The following is a 16,287-nucleotide window of genomic DNA, read 5'->3' as shown; positions in this document are numbered from 1 at the left end:
GAGCAGCTGGGACTTGATGTTGCTGCCATAGGCGGTGGCTTTATGCACTACACCATAGCGCCAACCCTCATAAATAAATCTTAAAAATAAAAATAGAATTAAAAGCTGTTAAATTATTCCACATTAAGATAGGTAAGGATATGACAACTAAATTCATTGCATGATCCTTTACCAAATTGTTGATTTAAAAAAGTTATAAGGACAGCATTGGGAAAAGTGGGGAAATGTGACTATGTTGTGAATACCAGATGATGGAATTGTATCAGTGTTAAATTTCTTGGGTGGGATGACTGAATTATGGCTATGGAGGGAAACATCTTGTTCTTAGCAGACAAGGGCTTAACTGTTCAGAGATGATATGTCAAGATATGAGAGTATTTCCAAATGTTTGTGGGAAAAATGGGAGTAAAAGATAGGTTTATTTTCATACAAATAATTTTTAAAATCCATGCATAGGTTTTTCATAATAAGCATTTTTCTTTTTCTTTTTTTTTGTGATGAAAAAACTATGCATGGATTTAATAAGCATTTTTCTATGAATTTTCTGTAATTTATAGAAAAGTAAACCTCATGAGGTAAAATGTTAATAATTGATGAATTTTGATAAGTGGTATATGGATGTCCATTGTATTATTCTCGCTACTTTCCAATGAATTTAGAATTTTTCAAAATGGAGAATGGAGGCTAACAACATGATGTACTTTTAGTTCAAAATATCCTCAATATCCAGAAGAAAAGTATCAGGTCATTTTGCTTACATTAATAAGATTGGCTTTCTATATTAATCAAGGTGGATTAATCCATTAGTCTATTTTAGTTCAAATAGCAGGTAGTGCATTATTGTTACTTATTAGCTTTATTACTTTCCATTTCATCCCATGACAGAATAGTCAGATAGAGCTAAAGTAATTGAAGCCCCTGAATTTGAATATTTATGGAAGGGTTGCTCTTTGAGCACTTTCAATTAAACAAAATAGTTTGGGGAGCGCAAGATCTGAATTTTGCTAATGGACAGGTAATTTAGGATGTTTTCAATTAAAGTTACATGCTCCCTACAATATCATTTAGATATATATCTTCTAAAGGAATCTTTTACTTTTTAACTACCTGGAGAAAGATTGAGAAATAAGAAATAAAAGTGGGAAAATGTTATTATAAGACTCAATTTAAAGTAATGTGCTTGTTTTTGCTTTCAGCTCAAATTTTGGATTCGGATGTAACGTCCCCAAAATGCCTGAGCTATAGATTATTGCTCAAAGAACAGTCACAGCCATTCCAAAGCTCAGTAGGACCATCTTCCTGGCCATAAACTAGACTGTCTGGGATCTTTCACATTATAAATCACATACAACAGGAAATAACTAGTCCATAAAATTGGTAAGCAGGTTTTAAAAAGTGCCGAAGGGAAAGTCAGATCTTGAAACTTTGAAAACTCCTCCAAGGCTCAGAACAAGTGTAAGCAGGATGCCTCGCAGCCTGCGGGCTCCAGGCCATGAAGTGGTAAGGATGGGGACATCAGAACAGGAAGTCTACTCTGTGTCTCCCTCCCTTCCCACGTGGTACCCTCCCTGGGCTCCCAAATCGATGAACAACTTTCCTTCCATTGGCAGAAAATCTGGGAGGTTCTTCAGCTTCTGGTGCCAAATGTTATGCTACCCTTGAGCTGCTAGCTTAGTCACTCTTGGTTTTCACATTATCACCCACTCATGCTCATGCTGGGGGTTGAGTGACTGGGACCTGGTGCTTAGTCCCATATTAGCATCACCCCTGTGCTTGCTCTGTGGTCACCATTGCTTGCCCAGGGTGCTACTTTCCTTTTCTTGTCTGTTTAGGTTGATGGTGCTGGGTCCTCGCCCTAAGTGTTATAAATCGTTGATTGAATTTCCTAACACAGTGAATACACTCCTCTTGGTTTTGTCTTTTGCTTTTTTCCTAATATGCTGCTACAGTGGTTGTTGTTTCACCCCATGTTCAGATTTTATTTATCCTACTCCCTGTTTTCAGAAAATCCATATCAGATTTTATGGTCAGGGTCACAGGACAGTTGAGTGAGAACCTGACTCAGCGGGACATCCATGCCTTCTCAAAGCACCTGTCTTTGCTAAGCACTAACCTTCAGCCTCGGAGGGCCTCCCATGTTTAATTTTCTCCTTTTTCAGAACGAGTCATTTTCCCACCTCAAACGATTGAACGTTTTTTTCTAGGGGCTCAATAATTATTTCCCTTATTTCCTTTTTTCTCGGAGGAGGTTTATCAGGAACTCTGTGAACAAAAAGCTGCAGGAAGTCCGATGGAAGCATTTATGAAATGGATAACCTTTGCAGGACTCTCACGAGTAGTGCGGTAAGATTGCAGCGATAATTGTTCTTCTGAAAGGACAGCACTCTCAGGTATATCTAAAATAATGGATTGAACAAGGCGAATGTTTCTCAGAGATAAGAAAAATCCTTTGCTGAGAATTTCGTCTGCAATAAACTAGAAGTTAAGCTTCGTTGCTTAATTTCTCTTTTGTGACTTCAAGACAAACATGTAAATTTGTACACCTGCATGATTTTTCTCTTCTGTTCTCACTCATTAGTTTTGGGGTTAATATTGCATGGGTGGTGAAGACTCTGTCACACGGAAGCACAATTTTCCCAGAGAATTGAGTCAGCTATCAGAATAAACTGTGCCTTGGATAGTTAGGACTTTAGAACATCAATAACCATCAAAATATAATAGAATTAAACACGACATGTCAATGGATAATGAGGTCAAGTTTGCTTAATCTCCCAGTTACAAAATCATGACTATACAGAAGTAAGATTGTTCCTGCCATTTGTAGTCCCTCTAGAGGGAAAGGACTCCCTCCCCACTGCCGGCGTCTCTATTAGAACCTCCGTCAAGGTGCTTTCATGTCCCATGACCATGAACACAAAGGAAGATGAAGATTCTTGTGTTTATGTTTCTCTCCACTTTTCTTTTACACTGCTCTTTTCTTCTGGAGACATAAGCATAGATTCTACACCTGTGCTGTCTGCCAAATTAGTCACATGCGGCCACTGGGCACTCGAAATGGAACTAGTCCAAACTGAAGTGCTTTGTAAGTGCAACCCAAAGACCACATTTTGCAAACTGGATGAAAAATGTAAGATGCTCATTAATAATTGTTATATTTATTATGTATTGAAATTATCATATATTTGATAAGCTGGATTAATGAAATATGCTATTTAAATTATTTTTTGTTTATCTTTTCTTAATGTGACCTTTTGAGAATTTAATATTATATATGTGGTTTACATTGTATTTCTATTGGACAGCAGTGTTCTAGCTTCCTATCAGGTTTTGTTTGGTAATTAGCCTCTTTTTAAACTTTTGTTTGCATTTTGTGACTGGTCTTTTCACTCTTTATGTTGTGTTCTGATGAGCAAAAGAGAGTGCTTTGCCCATACATCTAAAACTGTGAACAGCTAAGGGAAAAAATGAAGAAATCCTAGAAAATTCTTGGAAAAGCCACTGATGGCTTGGGTGTGGTGAGTAAGGAAATGGAAAAGACCAAGGATGAGTCCCCAGACTTTTGGCTGGGTCATGGTGTCATTTACTGTGATGGGAATACCAAAGGAGAAATAGGTTAAGAGGTGAAATCAAAGTGTTCAATTTTGATCTGTTAAGTTTGTTACAACTAAGTAGAGTTACAAATTGGATAAATGAATCAGGAGTACTTAAGTTCCAAACTCCCCATGAGGAAGAGAATGAGGCGTATTTGCTGTTAACTGTTGCCTTGTAAATAGCAACCATAAAAATCTCTATGGCTTACCCCTTAAATGCTCCTTTCTCATGCAATTATAGGACAATGGGGAATCTGATAACTGGGGGTGAGTTTGGCCTGCAGTACATGCTGGGCTCTGATGGGTTCCATGTGTGATGCGCCCAACTAACCTGCCGGTGCTGCGGCTACAAGAACTTCTTCAAATAGCAACCATGAGTGCTCCTGAAAGCCTGCCATGGGAAAGCAGGCAGTGTATCATCAGCCTTAGCTCATCTTCACCATTGCACACATGACATCATTCAGAGACAATCAGTGGTCAAACCCAGTGTCAATAGGACTGGGTGCTGACCTCTGCCCAATTCAGTAACTGGTGTTGAAAAAGCAAGTGGTGGGACCGACATTGTGGCACAGTGGGTAAAGCGGCTGCCTACCACACTGGCATCCCATATGGTCCCCCATTAGAATCCCGGCTGCTTCACTTCCAATCCAGCTCCCTGCTAATGGCCTGGGAAAAGCAACAGAATTGGCTCAAGTGCTTGGCCCCCTGTCATCCATGTGGGAGACCTGGATGAAGCTCCTGGATCTTGGCTGCAGCCTGGCTCTGCCCAAGCCATTGCAGCCATCTGGGAAGTGAACCAGTGGATGGAAGATCTCTCTCTCCCTTTCTCTGCATTTGCTTCGCCTTCTCTGTAACTCTTTCAAATAAATATATCTTTTAAAAAGAGAGTGAGAGAGGGAGAGGGGGAGAGAGAGAGAGAGAGATAATGGTTGTAGATGTATAAGGCATGAAAAAGAGCAAAATAATGATTCAATTTGCCACAAGTCTTATCCTTGCAAGTGTCACTTAAAATGCTGTGTTTAAAAAAATAGTCAGGGCCGGCGCCGTGGCTCAATAGGCTAATCCTCTGCCTACGGCACCGGCACCCCAGGTTCTAGTCCCGGTCGGGGCACCGGATTCTGTCCCAGTTGCCCCTCTTCCAGGCCAGCTCTCTGCTATGGCCCGGGAGTGCAGTGGAGGATGGCCCAAGTACTTGGGCCCTGCACCCCATGGGAGACCTGGAGAAGCACCTGGTTCCTGCTTTCGGATCAGTGCCGTGTGCCAGCCGCAGCACGCCGGCAGTGGCGCCCATTGGAGGGTGAACCAACGGCAAAGGAAGACCTTTCTCTCTGTCTCTCTCCTCTCTCTCTCACTGTCCACTCTGCCTGTCAAAAAAAAAAAAGTCTCAGGAGGTTCTACATATTTCTTTTTTTAATTATTCATTAGAGAGACAGATCTTCCATCCACTGGTTCATTCCCCAAGTGCCCACGACAACTGGGTCTAGACCAGGCTGAAGCCAGGAGCCAGGGACAATCTTCGCCTCCTGTGTAGACAGCAGGAATCCAAGTATTTAAGCTCTCACTGTTGCTTCCTAGAGTGCACATTAGCAGGAAGCTAGAATCAGAGGTGGAGTCAGGTCTCAAATCCAGCCATGCCTTAACCACTATGACACACGCCTTCCCCGAAAAGTGACCACGTTTTACTAATAATTATTGCAGTGTGAGAGTGTATTAGTATGGGTCCAAATGTAAAGAATTATGTTGAGAACACATTAATAACCAACAGATATGTGCAGATGAGTTAATGGGCTGACTGATGCTTCTGGCTGCAGTTTTCTGACCACTGCAGTGTTAGCTTGAAGGAGGCTCTGGGAACCTAAAGACAGGCTGCAATGAAACAGTTGTGCCAGCAGGGGGATTTACGTTTGACTTTCTACTGTTACTTTTTGGTTTTCCTGACTTTCTCCAAGTTCCTTACCTGTCCTGAGGATTATATTCCTCATTTGTGAACTCTCTGACTTACAACTTAACATAAAGCACCCAGTATTTACGAACACTGGGTTTTGTTCCTTTCCCTGTGCCTTGCACACACTCTTTTCCTGTCACATTTTTCTTATATTGGTTTGTTTACATTTTCTCCTTATCCCTCAGAAACCCAGCCCTTTGAGAATAACTGGATGAAACTTGCAATTGGAATAATTAGCACACGACTTGGCACATAGCATGCTCTTAAGGACATTTTCCTTAACAAGTTGAATGCTTCACTTCCTGTTGCAGGAATTAGCAAACGTAGAGAGCTATATTTCGTGACTGCAGAGCTACACTTGAATGATCGTATCATGAATTATTTTTCCATGTAGTAAAATGCCTTATAAAGCATCTGGCACATCTTATGAGCCTAGTAAATCTTAGTTTTCTATCTGCACATTTTTAGAAGGAACAAGAACACATGGCACTGAGCTACCTGACCATCAGATATCACAGAATTCTAACTTCCTTAATTAAAAGATATTTTAACTGACCTGAAAGTTCTAATGAGAAGCTAATTTTGTATAAAAAGAAGTCCAGTAAGTGTTTCAGTTGTGGTAATGGCCAGAGAAATTTTGTTGCTCTAGTGAATTTTTAGAAAGGCAACTGAGTCTACGGCCATACCACCCTGAACGTGCCCGATCTCGTCTGATCTCGGAAGCTAAGCAGGGTCGGGCCTGGTTAGTACTTGGATGGGAGAAAGGCAACTGAAAAAGAATTAACATCAGATAGTTGCTTAGGTATTCTTATGTTTGTTTCTTCTACAGTGAATTTATCCTGGGAAAAATTGTCTTTTGCTGCTTATTAAAATTATAAACTGAATTGAACTCATTCGTTTATTGGCCATTATATCATGTTCATTACAATGCTATACATCCACCTTAATGATGAAGATAAATTCTTACAACAAAGATATTAAGTATGGACTTCATAAAAATTAAGAAATTTTGTGGTACAAATCATATATCATACTTTGAAGAATGTGAAAATATAATTCACAGAATGGGAATATATAAAATAATAAATCATTTTTTAAAAAAAGAACAATTACCCTCCTAGATTTATATCCAAAAGAAATGAAAACACACATCTAGGTAAAAATGTATAAATTCATGTAATGGCATTAGTCATAATAACTCAAAATTGAAAACAATGCAAATGTCAATCAATTGATGAATGGATAAACTAAATATGGCATATACATTCAATAGAATATCATTCAGCAATAACAAGGAATAAAGTGCTGATATATGCTATGACATAGATGAACTTTGAAAACACCATAGTGAGTGGATGAAGCCAGTTAAAAAAGACCATACGTCCTGGTACAAATCCATTTATATGAAATGTCCAGAATAGGCAAATCTATAGAGACAGAACCTAGATTAATGGTTGTTTGAGAAAAGAAAACAGGGTTTGACTGCTAATGCTCATAGAGTTCCTTTTGTGAATGATGAAAATGTTCTAACTTTGTTGGGTTTTTTGCATAATTCTATAAATACACTAACCACACCAAATGTAACATTTGGAATTAATCAATTGCATGATGTGTAGATGGCATCTCAATAAAGTTGTTGAAAAACTAAGTACAACGTAAATATATGCAGAGCTTTGTGAAGAAAATCTCAGAGAGAGAAAGTTAAGGCTGGCCTTAAATGTTTATTCCATTCACAAGATGCAAATACAGCTTCCACAGTGTGTTGTGGAACATTGGTTAGGCACCCTGCTCTGTTTTCTGGTAGACAGCAGTCAGTAAGATTGAGAAGCTTGCTTATCAAGCTTCCATTCTTCTAGTGGCAGGAGAGTCAAGAGACAAAAAAAAAAAGTTCAAAATGATAAGTAACGTGATCTCAGATCATCAGAAATAATACGAAGAAAGGAAAAGAACAAAGTGGAACATAATCAGACTGTGGATGGGAAAAGGAAGGGTGCTATTGGCTTCTCTGGCTTTGGAGCTGAGATACAAATGCTGAGAAGTCATGAAAGGAACTGGGGAGCAGCAAGCAAATTGAGGACAGAGGAGAGGGCTGTGGTTCAGGCCTTAAGTGAGGAGGAGTCCGCCCCTGGTGCAGTGAGTGAGGAGCAGAAAGGCAGGACAGAGTTAGTGCTATACAGGACATTGCAGAATTTACAATCTTACTTGCAAGTCAGTGGGAAAACACTCAAGGATTTGAAGGAGAAGGGTGAAGGCCCACCTGCCCTCAAAGGCCCTCATCCTCTTCTGAATTTATGTAAATGCTGAGGTTCTGGATGCTGACCAAGCCTGCTACTGCAGTGAGTGGGACTTTGGGAAGATGGTGAGCGTATTTTGCACATGGAAAAAAATGTAAGCAACTGTGACCAGAAGACAGCACAACGAGTCAAAAACAAATGACAACATTTATAGTTCCTTTCATCAAGAGTATGTTTACAGGGCCGGCGCTGTGGCGTAGCAGGTAAAGTCACCACCTGCAGTGCTGGCATCCCATATGGGCGCCGGTTCCAGTCCCTGCTGCTCCGATCTAGCTCTCTGCTATGGCCTGGGAAAGTGGTACAAGATGGCCCAAATCCTTGGGCCCTTGCACCCACGTGGGAGACCTGGAAGAAGCTCCTGGCACCTGTCTTTGGATCGGCACATCTCCAGCCGTTGCGGCCAATTGGGGAGTGAACCAGTGGATGGAAGACCTCTCTCTCTCTCTCTCTATCTGTGTGTGTGTAACTTTGACTTTCAAATAAATAAATAAATCTTTTCTTTTCTTTTTAAAAAGAGCATGTTTACCCTGGGATATTTTGTGAAGTGGTATTTTGTGTTTCAGAACCTAGATCTTAAGTTACCTTAGCTGAGTTGGAGCATTGCCCTAATGGTGCCAGGAAGATGGCTAGGGTGAAGAGTGACATGAAAAGGGACCTTGTCATTCAGCCATCCCAGCTGTCTTATCCCAGCCATCCTGTAGTTGGATGCAGTCCAGGCAAGACCGGCAAAAGAACAACCCTCTAAATCCTCAGAATCATGAAAAATCATGAATTGCTGTTGTTTTAACCTAGAAAGCTTGGAGTGATTTTATTCAATAACCGATAACTGGTGTATCATTTATACAATGGCTTTCATCTGTTTCTTTCTTTCCCCCTCTGGGTTTACAGTAATTTGTCCAAACACCAGACACTATGCCTTCCTTCTCCTGAATCTTTTGCATTGTATGTTCGTAAAAATCACCTGTAATTTTACCATCCATTCTGCTTATAGTGCTCTTCCCCTAGATATTCCTACACCTGGTTCCTTCTTACCACCAATGACTTTAGCTCAGTTAGCACCTCAAAGTGGAGCCCTTCCCACAAAAATCATCCTTCTCTGATCATTTGCTACAGCAGTATTCTGTTTTGTTTACTTTGTGACTCAAAAACAACACTGAGGTAGTTACACATTTATGAAATTGGAAAAATCCACAGCACTGACATTATTTCCACCACCCATTATTTAATCACACCAGTATTTGATCACATTTTCTCCCTCCTTTGCTCATTATATTTATTTTCAAGATTACTATACAAATAAAATATACTTAAGAAAAAAATATCATTTTCCTAAAGCTATAAAACAGTTGAGCCAAAAGTAACCCTTCTTGGCCTCAAATTAGCTTCTACCTTCTTCCTTCCCCTCTTCCATTCTTTGAGATCATAACTCTAGTTGAAGACTAATAGTATATCTTTCTTTTTGTATTCATACATAGTAATATATACACATTGTATAATTTTGCACATATTAAATGAGTGGTGACATAATTATCCTTTTTGTAATTTTGTTCTATAAAAGCTTAACTTTTGGAGCTCTATTAATGACAACACATAACTCTTTCAAATTGTACTATATAATCAATTTATTTTAATAGTTGTGAGCACATTATGTTTTGTTTATTCAACCCATTATTGATTAATGTTTATGTGGTTCTAATATTTTGCTGCTATAAACAATGCTACAGTGGACATCCTGTACGGTACTTATATTTCTCCAGGAAACATATCAAAAAGTGAAATTACTGGATGGCACAGTACATCTATTTTCAGTTTTTGTACATCTCCAAAATGTGTGTTACATAGAATAGGCTAAGCTATAATTAAGATTAGATCCAAAGAAAACATTCAAGTACAACATTTCTGGTGTATTGTTCATTCCCCTTCATGCAGTAAATCAGAAATCTAGATTTTTGTCAACTTGTGGTTCTAGAATCCACTGCAATCAGCTGGTGGAATGATAAAGAAAATAAACACACAGGGGACATATCTGCTTCTTAAAGGTTTTGTCTTTGAAATGATGTCCATTGAATTTAACTAGTAAGAACTAGTTTAAAGATCATACCAATGGCAACAAAAGGTGAAAATGCAGCTAGTCATTAATTAAGCAATCACTTCCCACCTAAAATTGTGCACCCTGAAAGAAAACACGGGAGTTTTGTCGATAGTTTACCATCTCTATCACAGTTACATGCTAGCTTTTAATCCCATCAGCATCCTCACCAACACTCAATTCTGGCAAAATATACTCTTTGCCAATCCTATACACAAACTATAGCATCTCATTGGTATTTCCCTTGACTCTTACTGAGTTGAAAAAGAGAGTGTATATTTTCTCTCAAAAACTAGAGGTGAAAGAAGTAACTGATAATTTTGAGATGAGCAGATGAAGATGTTCATATCAAATGACATTGATTCCACAGTGAAACTATGACAACATCTGTGTCTTCTAGACTCTGGAACATGGTGACATTGCATTTTGTCTGCTTCATAGTAGAATGAAGGCTTCTTCACTGGGAAAGCCAGGAAGTGAAATGGCAGAGACCACAAATTTAAGTTTGCTGCCACTGCTAGGTTTTGAAGCAGGAGGTATTCCTGCTCCCAAAGACAGAGGGCAAATTCAAGAGTTATCAATTTAAAAAAAAAAAAAAAAAGTTATCAATTTTACTCGAGAGTCAATTTGCACTATTCCCATTTCAACTTTAAAAAATCATGTTAACAGAAAGGCTCATAATTAATGAGCAATTAAAGAACAAGCCTTCCAAAAGGAAGGCTTTTACCGTCATAAAGTCAGTCTCAGTAACAAATTCTAAATCTCTGTAACAAATGCCCAGGGAATCCTCCTCAAAGAAAGCACTCGCTGGAGTCCTTTTAAGCACTTCAGGCCAGAGCAATTTTCCTCTAGGGTCTTAGGTTCATTCACTGAAGTTGCATTCAGCTGCCTAACTACTGTGCCATTTGCCAATATCTAAAATAGCTCTTCGTTATCGACTCTTCAGATCATTAACTGCAATTTATCTCATCTCTTTTTTTCATTTCCCAATATGCTGTGTAGCAGGAAAATAACATTTCTTCAAGTTTCATAGAATGTCAAGAATCACTACAACATGGAACTGTGAATCTGTTATTATACTTTGTAGCATACAACACCATTAAATATTAATTGACGAAGATGATTCCCTAAGAAACATTAATTAGATTAAGTTGGCCCATCTCCTGGACTGTTAATTACTATAATATAAACTGGTGTTCAGTATGAATGCAGTGTATGCCAATAGACAAATGAATTTTTGGAATTCATACATAGCACAGTCACATAATTTTGAAGACTTGATAGATTTGATAAGAAAGTAATATGGTATTGAGTTTCCCTGAAATTTTATCTTGGATTTGCTGTATCTGTTTTTCAATTTTAAAAATCATGTTCTATTGACATTTAAACTCACTTTACAATGTTATCTCACTTGTAATTTCTTGCCCTATGACTTTACTTCCAGAGTGTAAGGCTTTGTCTCTATTTTTCTTTTTCTTTTTCATGTATTTTTATGTCTTTTTTGCTTGTTTCAGGAGTAGTTTGGTGTCTTTTTCTTTTGTAAAAAAATAAATACCCTTTATTTTTTAGAGCAAGTTTAGGTTTACATAAAAATTGAATAGAAACTGCAGCACATTTCCGCAAATGCCCTCCCTCTGCCAGGTTGCCTTCCACAATGGCTCTGCAATTGTACACTCCCAGCAGTGAGTGCCAGTCCTTGTGGCTTCACATTCCCACCAGCATTTGATGTTGTCAGTGTTGTGGATTTTTGCCAGTCTCATAAATGTGTCTATCCCAATGTGGTTTTAATTCATAATGCTTTAATGAAATATAAGGTTAAGCATCTTTCATATGCTTATTTTCCGTCTATATATCACCTTTAGCAAAGTATCTGTTCAGTTTATTAGCCCAGTTATAAACGGGGCTCTTGGTTATCTCATTATTCTGTTTCAAGGGTTCTTTGTATATTTTGGATGCAAGTCCTTTATCACATTTGTGTTGTGCCAATCTTTTCTCCAAGTATATGGTTTATCTTCATCTCTTAACATCTTTCACACTGCAGTACCGTTTGAGTCTAATGAAGTATTACATATCAATTCTTCCATGGATTTTGCTCTCTGTGTTGTATCTATGAAATGATCAATAAACCCAGGTCACCTAGATTTTTTCATCATTCTTTCAGTAATTTTATAGTTTTACATTTTATACTTAGGACTAGGATCCATTTTGAGTTAATTTTTATGAAGAGTAAAAGGTCATATCTAGAGTCATATTTACTACATGTGGATTTTTGCTAAATGGTTCCAGTTTCATTTGTTGAAAAGCCTATTCCTTTTCCATTGAGTTACTTTTGCTCTTTTGTCAAATTTGTGTGCATCTGTTTTTGAGTTGTCTGTTCTGTTCCATTGATCTATTTGTCTATTTGTTTACCTGTACTGCCTTTTCTTGATTGCTCTGGGCTTAGCAATAAGTCTTAAAGTAGAGTGAAGTCTGTCTTCCAACTTTGTTCTTCTTCCTAAATATTATGCTGCCTATTGTAAGTCTTTTGCTTGCTATATTTTTAATTTGATACTCCGACTTTTAAATACTTTATTTTCTAGGCATTGGGATTCAGTTATCTTCCTTGTTACTCTGACTGGATTGATGAATTCCAAATGTTCTATTCTTTTCTTTTTTTATCTACATCGAAATGGGAAATATACATGCATGCAAGAGTACTTTAAAATGTTCATGAAAAATGGAATTAAAAATAAGTTTATCCTGGCTGGTATTGTGGTGTGGTGGGTTAAGTCAGTATTTAGGTTGCCCTCATCCTAAATCATAGTGTCTGCTTTCAATCCAGTCTCCTGCTAATGCACACCCTGGGAGGCAACAAATGATGGCACAACTTCCCGGGTTGTGGGTATTTGGGGAGTGACCTAGTAGATGGAAGATCATTCTCTCTTTCTCCCTCTCTCTGTCTTCTTACCTTCCAAATAAATACAAAGGCACAAATAAACTTTAAAAATACAAATTCATTTTGGTACAAATAATTTTTAAACCATCATCAGTTTTTTTCATAATACATGCTTTTCATAAACTTTTTGAAGACCCCTCGTATGCATGGATCTCAAAAAAATTTTGCACCAAAAGAAACTTACCTTTTAATTCCATTTTCCATGAACCTTTTGAAGTACTCTCATATACTCACATTATCTTTCCTAAGATGTAGATAACTCATTTGAAGGAGCTCAAGCTTTCTGTAGTTCTTCTAATCAATTGCAAAAGCTCCTTCTATTTTTTTTTTTTTTTTTTTTTTTACAGACAGAGTTAGAAAGACAGAGACAAAGGTTTTCCTTTTCCGTTGGTTCACCCCCCAAATGGCCACTACGGCCAGCGAGCAGCGGCCCGTGCTGCACCAATCCGAAGCCAGGAGCCAGGTGCTTCCTCCTGGTCTTCCATGTGGGTGCAGGGCCCAAGCACTTGGACAATCCTCCACTGCCTTCCCGGGCTACAGAAGAGAGCTGGACTGGAAGAGGAGCAATCGGGACAGAACCGGTGCCTCAACCGGGACTGGAACCTGGGATGCCGGAGCCGCAGGTGGAGGATTAGCCAAGTGAGCCGCAGCACTGGCTTTTTTTTTTTTTTTTAAAGCTCCTTCTTACCTTGTTCAAGCAAGCTATTACAGCTTTTCAGGTGATTCTGTCCCATACAGCTGAAAAATTTGTAAACCTGATAAGAGTCAGAAGTAGCTACTTACCAATGTGAGACGATATTGATACATTTCCCTTCTACTGTTATCTCACTGAGCCATTCCTATTGAAAATCTGCATACAGAGATTTCCTGCTGCCTATATTGTGCCTGTATCCCTATATGGTACATGTTCACAGATCTCATAAATGCAGATAATCACAGTGGTTTTAAGTATACAAGGCGTGATTGACACTGCACAATGCTGTTTTCAAAGAGTGTCCTGCTTGCCTGCAGAATGGAGATGCAGGCGGATCTGTAGTTTAAAAGCAATCCCCAGAAAAAGTATTTTAAATTGTGAATACAGGCCTTATATTAAGCCTGATAGTAGCTTCACCATAGCTTGAAAGTTGCCTGCTGCACATAGCTCCAGTGTTTTGCTGAATTTCATTGTAGAGCTTTGAAAACTCTTTCTAACCTTAGTAAAACCGCTACTAATTAAATGAGCTGATTTGTTTTAAGAAAGCTTTTATTTAATGAATACAAATTTCATAGATACAGCTTTAGGAATACAGCGGTTCTTCCCCCCGTACCCACCCTCCCACCCCTACTCCTGCCCCACTCCTACTCCCTCTCCCATCCCATTCTTCATTAAGATTCATTTTTAATTGCTGTTTTGTTATTTAATCAACATCCTCTTCCTCCTAATAACCGTAGTGATAAGTGTAACCCCAAATTTCCACCTACTGGAATCTTGATATCATCAAGGAACTCTCCTCTCTTGAGTTAAACCAACAGCTAGGCTGATACTGGTATACCAAGGCCAAAGGCAACAAAAGATGTTCCAGGAACATTCAGAGAAATGTATCTTAAAGTTTAAAGCACAACATTGCCAATGATCTCTTATCAAATATGACTAACATTTCAGTTGTTAGTGGAAAAGGCCCTTTGAAAGATTCATGGTGTTAAAGGCTTTGCCTTTCTACATTCATGGCTGAATCCAATTAGAAATAAGTATTTCCTGGAGATATGATCCAGCTGTTAGGCACTGAGTATGTCTTGGAAACTATTTAGAATTCTCTTTGGGATTATTTCTATCATGTCTATTATCATCTTTAATCCTTTCTATTAGTGCCCAAATTACTGTTTTTCTCTTATCATTTTTCTATGTATTATACTGTTAGTATCATGTGGAGATGGCAATATTTCTATCCCCAGAGATCATTTATATTAACTTTAAAATCTAACTCTTAAGTAACAGAAAATGTTGAAATATTTCCATTATTTTAAAATTTCTGCACTACTGAATATAAGTTGTCATCATCACCCATTGAATGTATTAGCCTGTATTATTTGGTATGAATTGTATTTGTTGTATTTGTAGAACAAATACAAACTGTTCCTTGCCTTTCATGCTCCCAAATTATTAAACAATTCAAAGATCATTACATGATAAAGTGGTACAAATCAATGTTTTCCTACTTACAGAAGTTCCTTATCCTAATGAAAATCAGATATTTTAATATTGTCAGATAATATATTGGTTTTCAATTTTAAATATAGATTCTGTGAAATCAGTAAAAATATATATATATATATATATATATATATATATATATTTAACAACTTCACCTACTTTAGACTTGCCCAGCTAGAAGTTTATATTTATCCATAGTCTGTTCATTAAGCATAGAATTTTGGGATTCTGGTATAAAGAAATTATGTGGCTTGAACATGAGACGACATGAGGTTTCAACATTTAGTTCCATGAGCCTTTACATGTTGTGCCTGTTGATGTTCACCTACTCACTTCAATCCTCTCTGACCTATTTCCTATATAGTTCCTCTTTTGTATGTATTTTATGCTTAAAATTTCTCCTTTGCTTAAAGTTTTAAGTGGTATGTATCTTTTCTTGAGAAACCTATAATTTACTTGATTAAAACTCGATTAATTTACTTGTAGAAATTATTTGTATTTTCAATTGACTTTGTTAATACTTTCTTTTGTGATATATATTCTATATTCTTATTTTTGCTTAAGGATTTGTCTGAAACACTCTGTGGTCTGTGGCGATATCCCTAACCAGAGATCAGCATTTCATCTTTTTTTCCCACTAGAAACTTTCCTGTGAAAAACTGACGTGCTTAAGGTAGATCTCTGCAGTGATGGATACTTCAGCTCCAAGTCCAAGAAGCGCAACATTCCACAGAGTCAGTGATGAAGTTCTTCAACTGTAGAAACCCCAGGTGAATCTCTTGACCTTTGCAAAGTGTAGTCTCTGTCATTTCCTTTCGCTAAAAGTTCTTGAAAGCAGAAAACAGCATCCATTCTTTCTATTCAAAGTTTATTAAGACAAAATAAATTTTCTGTATCTGAAAGTGTCCCACTATAATTGGTGACCTTATTTTTTGTGAGCTCAAGGTATGAGCTGCATGCTGAATGATGCAGGCAGACAGAAAAGCAGCTCATGAGTAGATACAGAAATTTTCAGACCATAAAAACATAGGACTTCAATGGCTTAAAAGCTTACGACTGCTTCTCATAGCATGCTCCTGAGACTGTCAGCACCAGCAGGTCCTGGGAGACTGCTAGAAACTCAGAATCTCCAACCCCATACCAAACCTACTGCATGGAAATTGGCTTTTCATCAAGGTCTTTGAGTTATTTGTACACAAATTCAATTTGCAGAAACTTGGCTTAATCAACACACTGATTCAAA

At 38.0% G+C, this 16,287-nt stretch overlaps 1 long non-coding RNA gene across 1 annotated transcript; it reads left to right on the top strand.

Moving 5' to 3' along the window:
• Positions 1–1,686: 1,686 nt before the first annotated feature.
• LOC138844965 (uncharacterized) lies at positions 1,687–15,957 on the top strand. Its single transcript, XR_011381496.1, has 2 exons — positions 1,687–2,343; positions 15,686–15,957. It is a non-coding gene; the product is annotated as an uncharacterized lncRNA (long non-coding RNA).
• Positions 15,958–16,287: the final 330 nt, after the last annotated feature.

The sequence above is a fragment of the Oryctolagus cuniculus genome, chromosome 13 (assembly GCF_964237555.1).
Source record: "Oryctolagus cuniculus chromosome 13, mOryCun1.1, whole genome shotgun sequence".
Lineage (NCBI taxonomy): Eukaryota > Metazoa > Chordata > Mammalia > Lagomorpha > Leporidae > Oryctolagus > Oryctolagus cuniculus.
This window is presented reverse-complemented; position numbering and strand designations above follow the sequence as displayed.